The sequence below is a fragment of the Pristiophorus japonicus genome, chromosome 6 (genome assembly GCF_044704955.1).
Source record: "Pristiophorus japonicus isolate sPriJap1 chromosome 6, sPriJap1.hap1, whole genome shotgun sequence".
NCBI classification, from domain to species: Eukaryota; Metazoa; Chordata; class Chondrichthyes; family Pristiophoridae; genus Pristiophorus; species Pristiophorus japonicus.
The window spans coordinates 200,244,543-200,259,565 of NC_091982.1; the positions used below are offsets into that span (position 1 = coordinate 200,244,543).

The 15,023-nt window shown below is 46.9% G+C and overlaps 1 protein-coding gene across 4 annotated transcripts in view; it reads right to left on the reverse strand.

Annotated features, from left to right (window-relative positions):
- veph1 (ventricular zone expressed PH domain-containing 1) overlaps positions 1–15,023 on the reverse strand; it is a 451,519-nt gene that overhangs the window by 409,383 nt on the left and 27,113 nt on the right. The window lies entirely within an intron of this gene.

Below are 15,023 nucleotides of genomic sequence, written 5' to 3' on the forward strand. Positions count from 1 at the left end.
TCATATTGGGCAAGGACAAATGAAACGTCCTTTACACACACTCGAAGCAGATGTTAGGCACATTAATTGCATATGCAAAGAGCCTAACACCTGTATGAGGTCCCTGTTCCAAGAATGGTTTGCCCTGAGGCAGCCAGCGCCATTGCGGGTAAACCCCCCCCCCCACCCACCGACCCCCACCCCCACCCCCCAAGCACACTGGCCATTTCTCAGTCCATGACAAGTGAGCAACCTCAGTGCCCACTGATCAACAACATACTTATATAGCACCTTTAACCTGTAAAATATCCCAAGGCGCTTCATAGGAGTGTTGTAAAACAACATAGAAACATAGAAACTAGGTGCAGGAGTAGGCCATTCGGCCTTTCTAGCCTGCACCGCCATTCAATGAGTTCATGGCTGAACATGCAACTTCAGTACCCCATTCCTGCTTTCTCACCATACCCCTTGATTCCCCTAGTAGTAAGGACTTCATCTAACTCCTTTTTGAATATATTTAGTGAATTGGCCTCAACAACTTTCTGTGGTAGAGAATTCCACAGGTTCACCACTCTCTGGGTGAAGAAATTCCTCCTCATCTCGGTCCTAAATGGCTTCCCCCTTATCCTTAGACTGTGTCCCCTGGTTCTGGACTTCCCCAACATTGGGAACATTCTTCCTGCATCTAACCTGTCTAACCCCGTCAGAATTTTAAACGTTTCTATGAGGTCCCCTCTCATTCTTCTGAACTCCAGTGAATACAAGCCCAGTTGATCCAGTCTTTCTTGATAGGTCAGTCCCGCCATCCCGGGAATCAGTCTGGTGAACCTTCGCTGCACTCCCTCAATAGCAAGAATGTCCTTCCTCAGGTTAGGAGACCACAACTGTACACAATACTCCAGGTGTGACCTCACCAAGGCCCTGTACAATTGTAGCAACACCTCCCTGCCCTTGTACTCAAATCCCCTCGCTATGAAGGCCAACATGCCATTTGCTTTCTTAACCGCCTGCTTTACCTGCATGCCAACCTTCAATGACTGATGTACCATGACACCCAGGTCTCTTTGCACCTCCCCTTTTCCTAATCTGTCACCATTCAGATAATAGTCTGTCTCTCTGTTTTTACCACCAAAGTGGATAACCTCACATTTATCCACATTATACTTCATCTGCCATGCATTTGCCCACTCACCTAACCTATCCAAGTCGCTCTGCAGCCTCATAGCATCCTCCTCGCAGTTCACACTGCCACCCAACTTAGTGTCATCCGCAAATTTGGAGATACTACATTTAATCCCCTCGTCTAAATCATTAACATCTAAATCATAACATATGACACCAAGTCACAAAGAAATATTAGGGCAGGTGACCAAAAGCTTGGTCAAAGATGTAGGTTTTAAGGAGTGTCTTAAAGGAGGAAAAAGAGATAGAGAGGCAGAGAGGTTTAGGGAGGGAATTCCAGAGATTAGGACCCAGGGAGCTAAAGGCACGGCCGCCGAGGGTGGAGCGATTAAAATCAAGGATGCTCAAGAGGCCAGAATTGGTAGTGCGCAGATATCAGAGGGTTCTAGGGCTGGAGGAGATTCCAGAGGTGAGGAAGGGCAAGGCTATGGGGGGATGAAAACAAAGATGAGAATTTTGAAATCGAGGCGTTGCTCATCGAGGAGCTGATGTAGGTCAGTGAGCACAGGGGAGATGGGTGAGTGGGACTTGGTGTGTGTTGAGTTTTTGATAACCTCACATTTATGGAGGGAACTAGGGTGGTCAGCCAGGAGTGAGTTGAAGTAGTCAAGTTTAGAGGTAATAAAGGCATGGATGAGGGTTTCAGCAGCAGATAAGCTGAGGCAAGAGTGGAGATGTTCGATGTTCCGAAGGAAGAAATAGGTGGCCTTGGTGATGGCGAGGATATGTGGCAGGAAGCTCATTTTGGGGTCAAATACAATACCAAGGTTGCAAACAGTCTGATTCAGCCTGAGACAACTGACAGAGCGAGGGATGGAATCAGCGACAAGGGAAGAGAGTTTGTGGCGTGGACCAAAGACAATGGGTTCGGTCTTGATATTTAGTTGGAGGAAATTTCTGCTCATCCAGTACAGGATGTCAGACGAGCAGTTTGACTGTTTAGAGACAGTGGAGGAGTCGATAGATGTGGAGGAATGGTAGAGATGGGTAACGTCAGCGTACATGTGGAAATGAAGTGCTAACCTTGCAGCAGACAATCCACCTTCTGTTATTAAAATGTTAAATTTGTTTCCCAGAGGCTGACTCAAGTGCTCTGGCTTCACTTCTGATCGAGATGAGCTCCTAGATAATGACCACCCTGGAGCTCTGGTTGTGCTCCCAGCCTTTACACCTAAATGAGTCCTCCCAGTCGAGGGTTGCCCTACCCATCTTTGGCTGCTTTTGGTTCAAGCCGGCCCACCCCAGGTCCCTGGGATGTGACTGCTCATGAACAAGGTCACAGGGAACGTTCTAGTGCATGTTTTTAAAAATAGTGTGAAATCACTTACATCTGCTTAAAATTACAGTCCAATTAATACTTGTTTATACTTTTTGTACAAAATTAAATGCAGTGAAGTATTTGTTTGAATTTTTATGTGGACTGCTTATTTTTTTAAATCTCGTTCTAACGCACATGTTACATCCCAGAATTTTAATATTAAGTTTTAAGTTTCTCTTTCCAAAATAAACTAGTGGAAAATACAGTTCAGAACAACATTTACTGACACAATTGAAACTACCAGAAATGATCACTTGTATTGTTGCTTGCTGTCAGCCTTAATGCAAAGGGAAAAGCACCACAATAAGGAGGAAAAAACAAATTACAAACAGGCGTTCAAATTATTTCTGTTATATTGGCACAATTTTAAAAGTTAACTGGAGATAAAATAGGCGATAGCGCCCTCAAGGGGGAAATGTTAGAATAATCCACTTCGAGAGATGAGTTGGCTTTTTATGAATACATAACGGTAGGAACGTGAAACAAACAGTCCATGGGGTCGAAATTGCCCACCGCCCGAAACATGGCGCACCTTCCATTTTCAAAGTGTTCTCGCCACCCCACATTCCATAGAAATTCAGCATTTCGGGTTTTTTTTGGAGCAGGGCAGAAGTGGCTTCATCATCGGAGCGAAAGTGGGGGTGGGGCGGAGCGGAGCGGAGTGACCAACACTGCCAGGCATCAGCGCCGCGCTGATGACATCATCGCGCTGGCACGTCATAACGTCTCTCCACTTCAGTTAAAGGGGAGGGCCGCTGCGAACTCTGCAGCCACTTTAATGGCAAACACTGGGCCACCAGGGTTTCGGCCGGGCCAGTGGTCTGGCACCCAAGAACCTATTGGCGGTTCAGTTGAACCTGTGACCATAATTGTCGACCAGACCTGGCAGTCGGCCAACAAAAGAAATTAACATGGCATCGCTAGCTGTGTCGCCAAGCCAGAGCGAGTGTACCAACAGCAAAAGCCGTCAGTGGCACCAACCGGCAGTGGGACATTCCGGGAAGGGGGCCCGCCAGTCTGTAAAGGCACGGCAAAACAGGCAGGGCAGTCCCGGACACTGCTCCAAACCTGAGGAAGGGCAATTTTCAAAATGGTAGCCCCTCCATGGAGATTCGGCGGCCATTCTGCACGGACACGTGGCTGCTGCTTTCAGGCGGCCAGAGGCCTTCTAGAAAGGGGCAATTTTAGCCCCCATGAATTCCATGAAAATGCAAAGAACGTGCAGGGAGAAAAGTTAATAAGAACACAGCTGTAGAAAGTCACCAGCTATATTAGGATGCGAGGGCCTATGTCTGATTTTAGCCAGTAGCTTCCCACAGGCTGCTATACACACAGAAGACAGCAGGCTGTAACTAAAGAAAGAGCATCCCCATGGAAGGTCATGATTTAATAATAGTATTCTCTTCCAAGATAGATAGAAAGGCACTCAGCTTCCCTCTCCCCCAGCACCTACTAATTCATTACTAAGAACGTACCCAACCTTAACTACTAAAAGCACATTGATAAAAGAAAAGTCAGCAACAACTTCAAACCTTCCCACCAAGAAAATTACTCTCAATGCAGCCTGATTAATCACAAAGAATCAAGCACCCATTTTGGCCAACTTCCATCCAGACCTCAAATGGAGCAGACGGAGCCCAGCACATAATCCATCTGGAAATGCTCCTCTACAAACAACAATACCAGCAGCATCTGTAGCACAATCCTCCCACCAAATGGCACAGCCTCAAGCTTCCAGTTAGTCCGTTGTGCAAGAACTCAATGCTCACAGACTTCCAGGTCCAACATGACTCCACAGAACAGCCAACACTAATACCATTAACCTCCTCCGCATGAGCACTGCCACAGTAATAATTCCTAATACTGTCCTAATTTCCCACCTGATGTCCAAGCATGCCCTCAGCTGAAGTCACCATGGGCTGCCAATTACAATATGATGTAAACTTCTCCCCATAATGGGCTACACTGACCTGCTGGCTGAACGGCACCTCCCTCTCAAAAGAATGTTAGAAGACCAAAGGCAACATCAGAAATAATGTACTAAGCAAGTGTAATATCTCCAAATTCCATACAATGAACTCAAGTAAATGCTGAATAGATGACCTGGAGTTGCACTTCAGTGAAGGCGATGCAACCACTGCAGAACTCGAAGCAAAAGTTGAAAGAGAGTGAAAAAGAGAGAATGAATGAGTGAAAAAGAGAGTGAACGTGTGAGCGCGAGTGAGGGGGCGCGAGCGAGCGTACGTGTGAGCGCGCGAGCGAGGGGGCACGAGCGAACGAACATGGGGGCGCGCACGAGAGCACGAGGGAGCGAGGGCGCGGGAGTGCGAGGACGAGGGAGGGCGAGGGTGCGCGAGGACGAGGGAGTGAGGGAAAGTGAGTAAGAGTGAGAAACACAGTAACAGAGAGAAAGATAGTGAGAAACATAGAATACGAGAGATTTAGAAAGGGTGAGTGATAGAGTAAGAGTGAGATAGGGTATATATAGGACCGTATACAAATGGTCCAATGCCAGTTTTCAGGCGCGTGCCCTGGACATCTCTTTTTCTGCCAATATAGCAGATGGAGTACTTCTTCCATGTAATGAACATGCAGTCATACCCCACCCGCCATATCGGAAGCTCAGACACACATTTTGCAACTGAAAAACGGAATTTCTAGGCCCATATGTCCTATCAATTAATAAATTATGACCGGCTGACATTACCACGATGTGTCAGTGAACCATGCTAATTTATTCAAATATTCTCCAAACTAAATACAAAGCAATCAAAAAACAATTTCATTCACCAGACAGGAAAGCTTCCATCTGCAATGAACAAGCATCACAATCCACCCAAATCTTGGCACCAGGAAATATCACAAAATGAATTGCCGAAATAATTTCTTCATGCTGTTCTGGGTTGCCATTTTTTTTTTTTTTTTAATTCCCTCAGTTCCGTGTTTATAGCTAAAAACAAGATTTATAATAGAATACGCAAAAAATGTACAAAACTGTAACAAAAATAGATTGAGTGATAAAATTGGCCATTTAATGTTAGAAATGCCCGCAAGAAGTCTCTACCCCACATCTGCCTGCCCTTCTGTCTCGGTCTGGGAAAGGCTGGTTAGTGACGGAGACCTACAAAGGTGAGAGGCCATCATAAATGGGCATAGCTGTCAATATGGGCAGGTGAGATTATGTGGAAGATGGGGTTGAGTGAGGATAGGAAGACAGTGGTAGTGTAGTTTAAATGTCGAGAGAACAACTCCGTAGGTCGGGCTATAAAAGAGCTGGAGCGACGTACCACTTCAACCTCCAGCACGAGCTACTCCAAGTGTGTGACGTTTTGAGATGGGCGACTGGGTGACGTCATCAAAATGCTGGTCACCGTTTTGGAGCGTGGGCAAGAACATCGGAAGGACGCAAGTACAGAGGGGTGGGAAGGTCGGGGCGGATGAGCGGTGAGTGTTTGTGGAGAGATGTGGTGAATGTTTATGGCGGAGGAGCAGTGAGAGATCGTGGTGGAGGTGCGACAGATGAGGCCCAGAAGAATCGAGGGCCCGGGGCAGCACGGGCCAGCCCACACTGCGATGTGTGCGCGCACTAGGTCCGTGCAGCAGAACAGGTCTCCAGTCATCTTGGTTAATCCTTGCCACTGGACCAAGACCAAGCTCTGTCAAACCCGTGTTCAATGGTCACCACACGTTAAAAAATTCACGCACAGGCATTTTCAATCCCCTCAATTGGAGTTCAGGACTGGAACATTGGGTCCTTCATCGAAACACCTGTGAACTCGTGGAAGCAAGTCATCCTTGTTTGAGGGACTGCCTATGATGATGAGTTTAAATGTAAATTAAAGTTACAGAGCATGAGGATTCACGGTGCAGAAAATTTGCCGTGGGTGGACTTGGGAAGGTGGTCCATGGCAAAGATTTCGAATGAGGTGTGGGAGGGTGAAATATGGCTAGAAGGAAGAGTAGGTGCCAGAGGAGCATGGGGAGCAGTCAAGCTAAAACTTGGTGATCACAGTATGCCACTGCAAGCTCACCCATATTATCCTGGGCGAGTGGTTTATCCACCACAAATTATTCTCTTATGTGCTCAGAACATATTTGTCACATGAGCATAATATATACTTTTTTGTGTTATTACCAATGAATACAAATGTTAACAGCTACATTAATCCAAATTTTGTTCCAATTCTATTGCTTAATTTCTTTCTGCAAAGCTAAATATAGTACTAAAGAAAAATTATTTCTATTCCTAAAGACACGTGTTCAAATAGCTACGGAGAGTGCAGATAAGGTTACCAAATCTTCAAATGTCCTTAGAACAAATGAAGAATGAAAATACAGAAAGCAAAATGAAAAATAAGGAAGTATATTAAGGGATAATGTACACTATATTAAAAGCTTTCTTAGATTACCCATGTCTAAATGCACCCATTACTGCTAGGCAACAAGGGATTAGCATAATACCTTGTTTTTGGGATAAACATTCAGATCAATTAACACTTGGGTTTTGGAAGTTTAGAATAACAAGGTCAGTTTGAAAGTAGGAAGATGACAACAAACTATGAGAAATACAAAAATATTATCTTCATTAGACCATCATGAATTAAAGACATCTCCTTCCCCACCACTGTATAACCCACATGAAAAAAGAGATTTATCAAAACCAAACCAAAAACCAACTTATGACGCTGTTATACCACAGACACTGTCTTGGCACCAGTACCTGCTTAGAGCAATGCAGAATTGGTAGTGCTGGATTAAAATGCATTGCGCCACATTGCTCTCTACTCAGACAAGTTGAGCTATGCTCATACCTACTTACATGCACTTACAGATCTCTACTCAATGGGATCAAAACCTCAAGTTATGGTTTCAACATTAAACAAGAGTGAACCAGTTGCATTTATGTTATCAAGATGGTGTCATATTGTTTTCCACAGTGGGACATGGCATCAATTTAGCAACATTGCTCTCAAGTTATACTGCATTATACGCCATTCTCATCTATCTAATCTTAGCCAGAAAATCTCCTGCAATGGCTTCTCTTCCCACTCCTGCATCATTACCTCTGGTGTCCCCCAAGGATCTATTCTTGGCCCCCTCCTATTTCTCATCTATATGCTGCCCTTTGGCGACATCATCCGAAAACACGTCAGTTTCCACATATACGCTGACGACACCCAGTTCCACCTCTCCACCACTTCTCTCGAACCCTCCATGGTCTCTAAATTGTCAGACTGCTTATCCAACATCCAGTACAAGATGAGCAGAAATTTTCTAAAATTAAATATTGAGAAGACCAAAGCCATTGTGTTTGGTCTCCGCCACAAACTGTTCCCTAGCCACTGACTCCATCCCACTCCCTCGCATCAATCTGAAGCTAGATCAGACTGTTCGCATTTGACCCTGAAATAAGCTTCCGGCCACACATCCACAGCATAACTAAAACTGTCTTTTTCCACCTCCGTAACATTGCCCACCTCCGCTCCTACCTCAGCTCTTCTGCTGCTGAAACCTTCATCTATGCCTTTGTTACCTCTAGGCTTGACTACTCCAACTCCTGGCTGGCCTCCCACATTCTACACTGCGTAAACTTGAGGTCATCCAAAACTCGGCAGCCTATGTTCTAACTCACATCAAGTCCCGATACCCATCACCCTGTGCTTGCTGACCTAGATTGGCTCCCCGGTTAAGCAACACCTTGATTTCAAAATTCTCATCCTTGTTTACAAATCCCTCCATGGCCTCGCCCCCCTCCCTATCTCTGTAATCTCTTTCAGCCTCAGAAACCCAATAAGTTGTCTGCACTCCTCAAATTCTGCCTTCTTGAGCATCCCTGATTATAACTGCTCAACCATCAGTGGCTGTGCCTGTCATGTATTCAACTGTCATTGTAATCCATGTATAAACTGACCTAAGTTGTATACCGTGAGAACACTGACCACTAGGTGGTGAACTTGTGGGAGACACTCCTAACCTGGACTCTCAGGTATAAAAGGGGAAGCTCCACCCACCTTCATCACTTCAGTGCTGGTTAATAAAGGTAACTGGTCACAGAGTGACCTTCTCTCAAGTATGGGCCTCGTGTGCATTTGTACTGTATAGTAAGGACATATTATTGGCGACGAGAAACTGGGATTTAAACCACGCGAGCATGGCCACTAGCAGCACAGATGAGAGGTACTGTGTTGGTGATGATTGGGACGATTTTATTGAGAGACTACAGCAAAGTTTTGTCACTAAGGAATGGCTGGGACAGGATTCGGCCAACAAACGCAGGGCTCATCTCCTGACGGTTTGTGGATCAAGGACGTACTCCCTGATGAAGGACCTTCTAGCGCCAGAGAAACCGGCGGACAAGACTTTTGAAGAGCTCAGTAAGTTAATCGGGGAACACTTTAAACCGGCAAGCAGCATGCACATGGCGAGACATCGGTTTTACACGCACCGGCGGTGAGAAGGGCAAAGCGTTCCAAACTTCGTGGCAGACCTCCGGCAACTGGCGAGCCTATGTAAGTTCTCAGATGCATGCAGAGCGGGGTTGCTGCGAGACTTTTTTTATTGAGGGCATCGGGCACGCTGGGGTTTTCAGAAAACTGATTGGGACCAAAGACTTGACCCTGGAAACGGCGGCTTTGATGGCCCAGACATTTATCTCAGGGGAGGAAGAGGCCAGAATGATGTATGACAAAAAATCTTGGTTTAAATGCAGCAAATGGACAGGGAGTCAACATTGTTAATGCGGCACACAGTTCTCCAGGCAGACAAGGGCAATCGGACATGCCCCAGCATGTAGTCGAACCCAAAGGGGGAATTCAACAGTGACAATGGCTAGCTGAACGGCGATTCATGTCATGACAAGGGACAATGCGGCCAGTAATGGGGCCACCAACACCTGTCAATGGTGTGCTTAAGAGCAGTTACAGAGACAGTCAGAGACGATCGACTGGTAGTGGACCTTTTGTTTCCAACAACGGCTCATGTTGGAGGTGTGGAGGTAAACACACAGCTAGAGCTTGCAGGTATCAGCAATATACCTGCAGAAATTGCAACGTCAGCGATCACTTGGCGCGTATGTGCAGGAAGCCTGCAGCAAGGTTGACGTACGAGGAGGATGTAAACTCTACGAGGCCAAATGGATACTGGGGGAAATCGCTGGAAGCTGAAGTTCAGCGAGTTCATGTGGAGCACATATACAGTTCATACACCAGGACGCCACCGATAATGATGAAAGTACTCCTCAATGGCATCCCAGTATCAATGGAGCTAGACACGGGGGCCAGCCAGTCCCTGATGAGTATCAAACACTTTGACAAGTAGTGGGCGTCCAAGGCCAGGAGGCCAAAACTATTGCCGATTGACGCACGGCTACAGACATATGCAAAGGAGATCATTCCGGTGCTAGGCAGCGCCACGGTAGTCGTGACCCACAAAGATTCGGAGAACAGGTTGCCACTCTGGATTGTCCTGTGGGATGGTCCCGCACTGCTGGGGAGGAGTTGGCTTGCTGTCATGAACTGGAAATGGGGCGATGTCAATGCAATTTCTTCTGTGGAGCGAATATCATGCTCACAGGTCCTGGACAAATTTGATTCACTATTTCAACCCAGCATTGGCACTTTCATGGGGACCAAGGTAGTGATTCACATAAATCCGGACGCCAGGCCAGTACACCACAAGGCCAGAGCGGTGCCATGCGTGATGCGGGAAAAGATAGAAGGCGAATTGGACCGCCTGCTGAGGGAAGGCATCATCTCGCCAGTCGAATTCAGTGACTGGGCGAGCCCGATTGTGCCGGTGCTTAAGGCGGATGGGTCGGTCAGGCTATTTGGTAATTACAAGGCCACCATCAATCGGGTGTCACTCGAAGACCAGTACCCGCTACCGAAAGCGGAGGACCTCTTTGCGATGCTATCCGGTGGCAAACTTTTTTCAAAATTGGACCTGACCTCAGCTTACATGACTCAGGAGGTTGCGAGTGAGTCGAAGAAACTGACCACCATCACAACACACAAGGGGTTGTTTGAGTACAACAGATGTCCGTTCGGGATTCGCAATCTTTCAACGAAACATGGAAAGTCTCCTCAAGTCGATTCCAAGGACGGTGGCTTTTCAAGACGACATCCTCATCACGGGTTGCGATACTGAAGAATACCTCCACAACCTGCAGGAGGTGCTACGCAGACTGGACCGGGTAGATCTGCGACTGAAAAAGGCGAAGTGCATCTTCCTAGCTCCAGAGGTAGAATTCCTGGGGATGAGGGTAGCAGCAGATGGGATCAGACCTACTGCGTCCAAAACGGAAGCGATCCAGAGAGCACCCAGACCCCGCAACACAAGAGTTGCGTTCGTTCCTGGGGCTCCTGAACTATTTTGATAACTTTCTTCCCAAATTGAGCACGCTGTTAGAGCCGCTACACGTGCTCCAACGCAAAGGTTGTGAATGGGTCTGGGGGGGCAGCCAGGAAAGGGCTTTTAATAGAGCACGCAACTTGTTATGCTCCAACAATCTGTTAACGCTATATGACCCATGTAAGAAAATTGTTTTAACGTGCGACGCGTCGTCCTATGGGGTCGGGTGTGTGTTGCAGCATGTTAATGCCAAGGGTCAGTTACAGCCGGTAGCTTATGTCTCCAGAAGTCTGTCCCAGGCAGAAAGGTGCTGCGGGATGATAGAAAAGGAAGCGCTTGCATGTGTATATGCAGTAAAAAAAAATGCACCAGTACCTGTTTGGCAGGAAATTTGAGCTGGAGGCAGATCACAAGCCCGTTACGTCCTTTTTGGCCGACAACAAGGCCATAAATGCAAATGCGTCGGCCCGCATAGAGGTGGACACTCACGTTAGCTGCCTATGACTATACAATTCGACACAGGCCGGGCACTGAAAACTGCTCTGAAGCACTCAGCAAGCTCCCACTAGCCACCACCGAGGGGGCAACCGAGCATGCTGCTGAGATGGTCATGGCTGTTGAAGCTTTCGAAAGCGAAGGCTCACCCATGACAGCCCGTCAGATCAAAGTCTGGACTAATAGAGACCCGCTATTGTCTTTAGTCAAGAAAAGTGTCCTGAATGGGGACTAGGCAGCCACGTTTGTGTTGGGGAAATTGATGGGATTGAAGGCCGATAAATCCCCAGGGCCTGATGGACTGCATCCCAGAGTACTTAAGGAGGTGGCCTTGGAAATAGTGGATGCATTGACAGTCATTTTCCAACATTCCATTGACTCTGGATCAGTTCCTATGGAGTGGAGGGTAGCCAATGTAACCCCACTTTTTAAAAAAGGAGGGAGAGAGAAAACAGGGAATTATAGACCGGTCAGCCTGACATCGGTAGTGGGTAAAATGATGGAATCAATTATTAAGGATGTCATAGCAGTGCATTTGGAAAGAGGTGACATGATAGGTCCAAGTCAGCATGGATTTGTGAAAGGGAAATCATGCTTGACAAATCTTCTGGAATTTTTTGAGGATGTTTCCAGTAGAGTGGACAAGGGAGAACCAGTTGATTTGGTATATTTGGACTTTCAGAAGGCTTTCGACAAGGTCCCACACAAGAGATTAATGTGCAAAGTTAAAGCACATGGGATTGGGGGTAGTGTGCTGACATGGATTGAGAACTGGTTGTCAGACAGGAAGCAAAGAGTAGGAGTAAATGGGGACTTTTCAGAATGGCAGGCAGTGACTAGTGGGGTACCGCAAGGTTCTGTGCTGGGGCCCCAGCTGTTTACACTGTACATTAATGATTTAGACGAGGGGATTAAATGTAGTATCTCCAAATTTGCGGATGACACTAAGTTGGGTGGCAGTGTGAGCTGCAAGGAGGATTCTATGAGGCTGCAGAGCGACTTGGATAGGTTAGGTGAGTGGGCAAATGCATGGCAGATGAAGTATAATGTGGATAAATGTGAGGTTATCCACTTTGGTGGTAAAAACAGAGAGACAGACTATTATCTGAATGGTGACAGATTAGGAAAAGGGGAGGTGCAAAGAGACCTGGGTGTCATGGTACATCAGTCATTGAAGGTTGGCATGCAGGTACAGCAGGCATTTAAGAAAGCAAATGGCATGTTGGCCTTCGTAGCGAGGGGATTTGAGTACAAGGGCAGGGAGGTGTTGCTACAATTGTACAGGGCCTTGGTGAGGCCACACCTGGAGTATTGTGTACAGTTTTGGTCTCCTAACCTGAGGAAGGACATTCTTGCTATTGAGGGAGTGCAGCGAAGGTTCACCAGACTGATTCCCGGGATGGCGGGACTGACCTATCAAGAAAGACTGGATCAACTGGGCTTGTATTCACTGGAGTTCAGAAGAATGAGAGGAGACCTCATAGAAATGTTTAAAATTCTGACGGGGTTAGACAGGTTAGATGCAGGAAGAATGTTCCCAATGTTGGGGAAGTCCAGAACCAGGGGTCACAGTCTAAGGATAAGGGGGAAGCCATTTAGGACCGAGATGAGGAGGAATTTCTTCACCCAGAGAGTGGTGAACCTGTGGAATTCTCTACCACAGAAAGTTGTTGAGGCCAATTCACTAAATATATTCAAAAAGGAGTTAGATGAAGTCCTTACTACTAGGGGAATCAAGGGGTATGGTGAGAAAGCAGGAATGGGGTACTGAAGTTGCATGTTCAGCCATAAACTCATTGAATAGCGGTGCAGGCTAGAAGGGCCGAATGGCCTACTCCTGCACCTATTTTCTATGTTTCTACGTACGGGGCATGCCCTGAGGAATTTAAACTATTTCACAGGCGCAAGGATGAACTCTCGATTCAGGCCGATTGCCTACTATGGTGAAACCGAGTAGTCATATCCCAGATGGGCAGAGAGGCATTCATCCGAGAACTCCACAGTGGGCACCCGGGCATCGTCATGATGAAGGCAATTGCCAGGTCACACGTTTGGTGGCCAGGGATAGATGCAGACCTGGAACTTTGTGTTCGCAGGTGCAACACGTGTGCCGAGCTGGACAATGCGCCCAGGGAAGTCCCCCCTTAGCCCCTGGTCCTGACCTGCCAAGCCATGGTCACGCACCCATGTGGACTACGCTGGTCCTTTCATGGGAAAAATGTTTTTGGTTGTCGTAGATGCCTACTCCAAATGGATCGAGTGTGTCATTCTCAATTCAAGCACATCCTCTGCCACGGTAGAAAGTCTATGGGCAATGTTCGCCACCCATGGTCTACCGGACGTCTTGGTCAGCGACAACGGCCCGTTCTTTACAAGCATTAAATTCCAGGACTTCATGGCAGGAAATGGTATCAACCATGTCAGAACAGTACCGTTCAAGCCATCCTCAAACGGCCAGGCGGAACGAGCAGTGCAGATAATCAAACAGGGGATGCTCAGAATCATGACTCCTGTTGGCCAATAGATCCTGATCACACTCGCTCACAGGGGTCCCACCCGCAGGGCTGCTAATGAAAAGGATGCTCAAAACCAGGTTATCCCTCATACACCCCACCATGAAAGAAATTGTTGAGAGCAGGCGCCGGTCACAATGTGACTACCATGACAGGAATGCGAGGGCGCGATGTATTGATGCCAATGACCCTGTCTTTTTCCTCAACTACGCTGCAGGGCCCAAATGGCTCGCAGACACTGTGATTGCCAAAGAGGGGAATAGGATTCTGGTAGTTAAACTTACCAATGGACAAATCTGCTGCAAACACGTGGATCAAACAAAAAGGAGGTTCAGCAACCCCATAGAAGAAGCAGATGAAGAACACGATGTAGAGTTCACTCCACCACAGGTGACTGAACACCGGCAACAAGTGGAGGAGAGCCCAGTCACTGTGGGCAGTCCAGACAGGCTTGAGGCACCGCAAACAGCAGACACTCAGGCCAGCGCCCAACAACCAGAGCCCCAACTCAGGCGCTCTACAAGGGAGCGTAAACCACCAGAGAGACTTAACCTGTGATCCCAATAAGACTTTGGTCGGGGAGGTGATGTCATGTATTCAACTGTCATTGTAATCCATGTATAAACTGACCTAAGTTGTACACCATGAGAACACTGACCACTAGGTGGTGAACTTGTGGGAGACACTCCTAACCTGGACTCTCAGGTATAAAAGGGGAAGCTCCACACACCTTCATCACTTCAGTGCTGGCTAATAAAAGTAACTGGTCACAGAGTGACCTTCTCTCTCGTATGGGCCTCGTGTGCATTTGTACTGTATAGCAAGGACATATTAATGTCTGGGCCCCAAGCTCTGCAACTCCCTCCCTAAACCTTTCTGCCTCTCGACCTCTCTTTCATCCTTTAAGACGCTCCTTAAAACCTACCTCTTTAACCAAGCTTTTGTTTAGCTGCCGTAATTTCTTCTTATCTAACTCGGTATCAAATTTATCTGTTTTGTCTTATATCACTGATCTGAAGCGCCTTGGCATGTTTTACTACATTAAAGGTGCTATATAAATAAAAGTTGTTGTTGCTATGATGATAAACAATATGTAAAAACTGCAGTTATGTCAAAATGCTGCCACCTACCTTAATGCAACTTTCTTCCATGATTGAGAAAATACATTTTATATTTTGGTTCCGTAT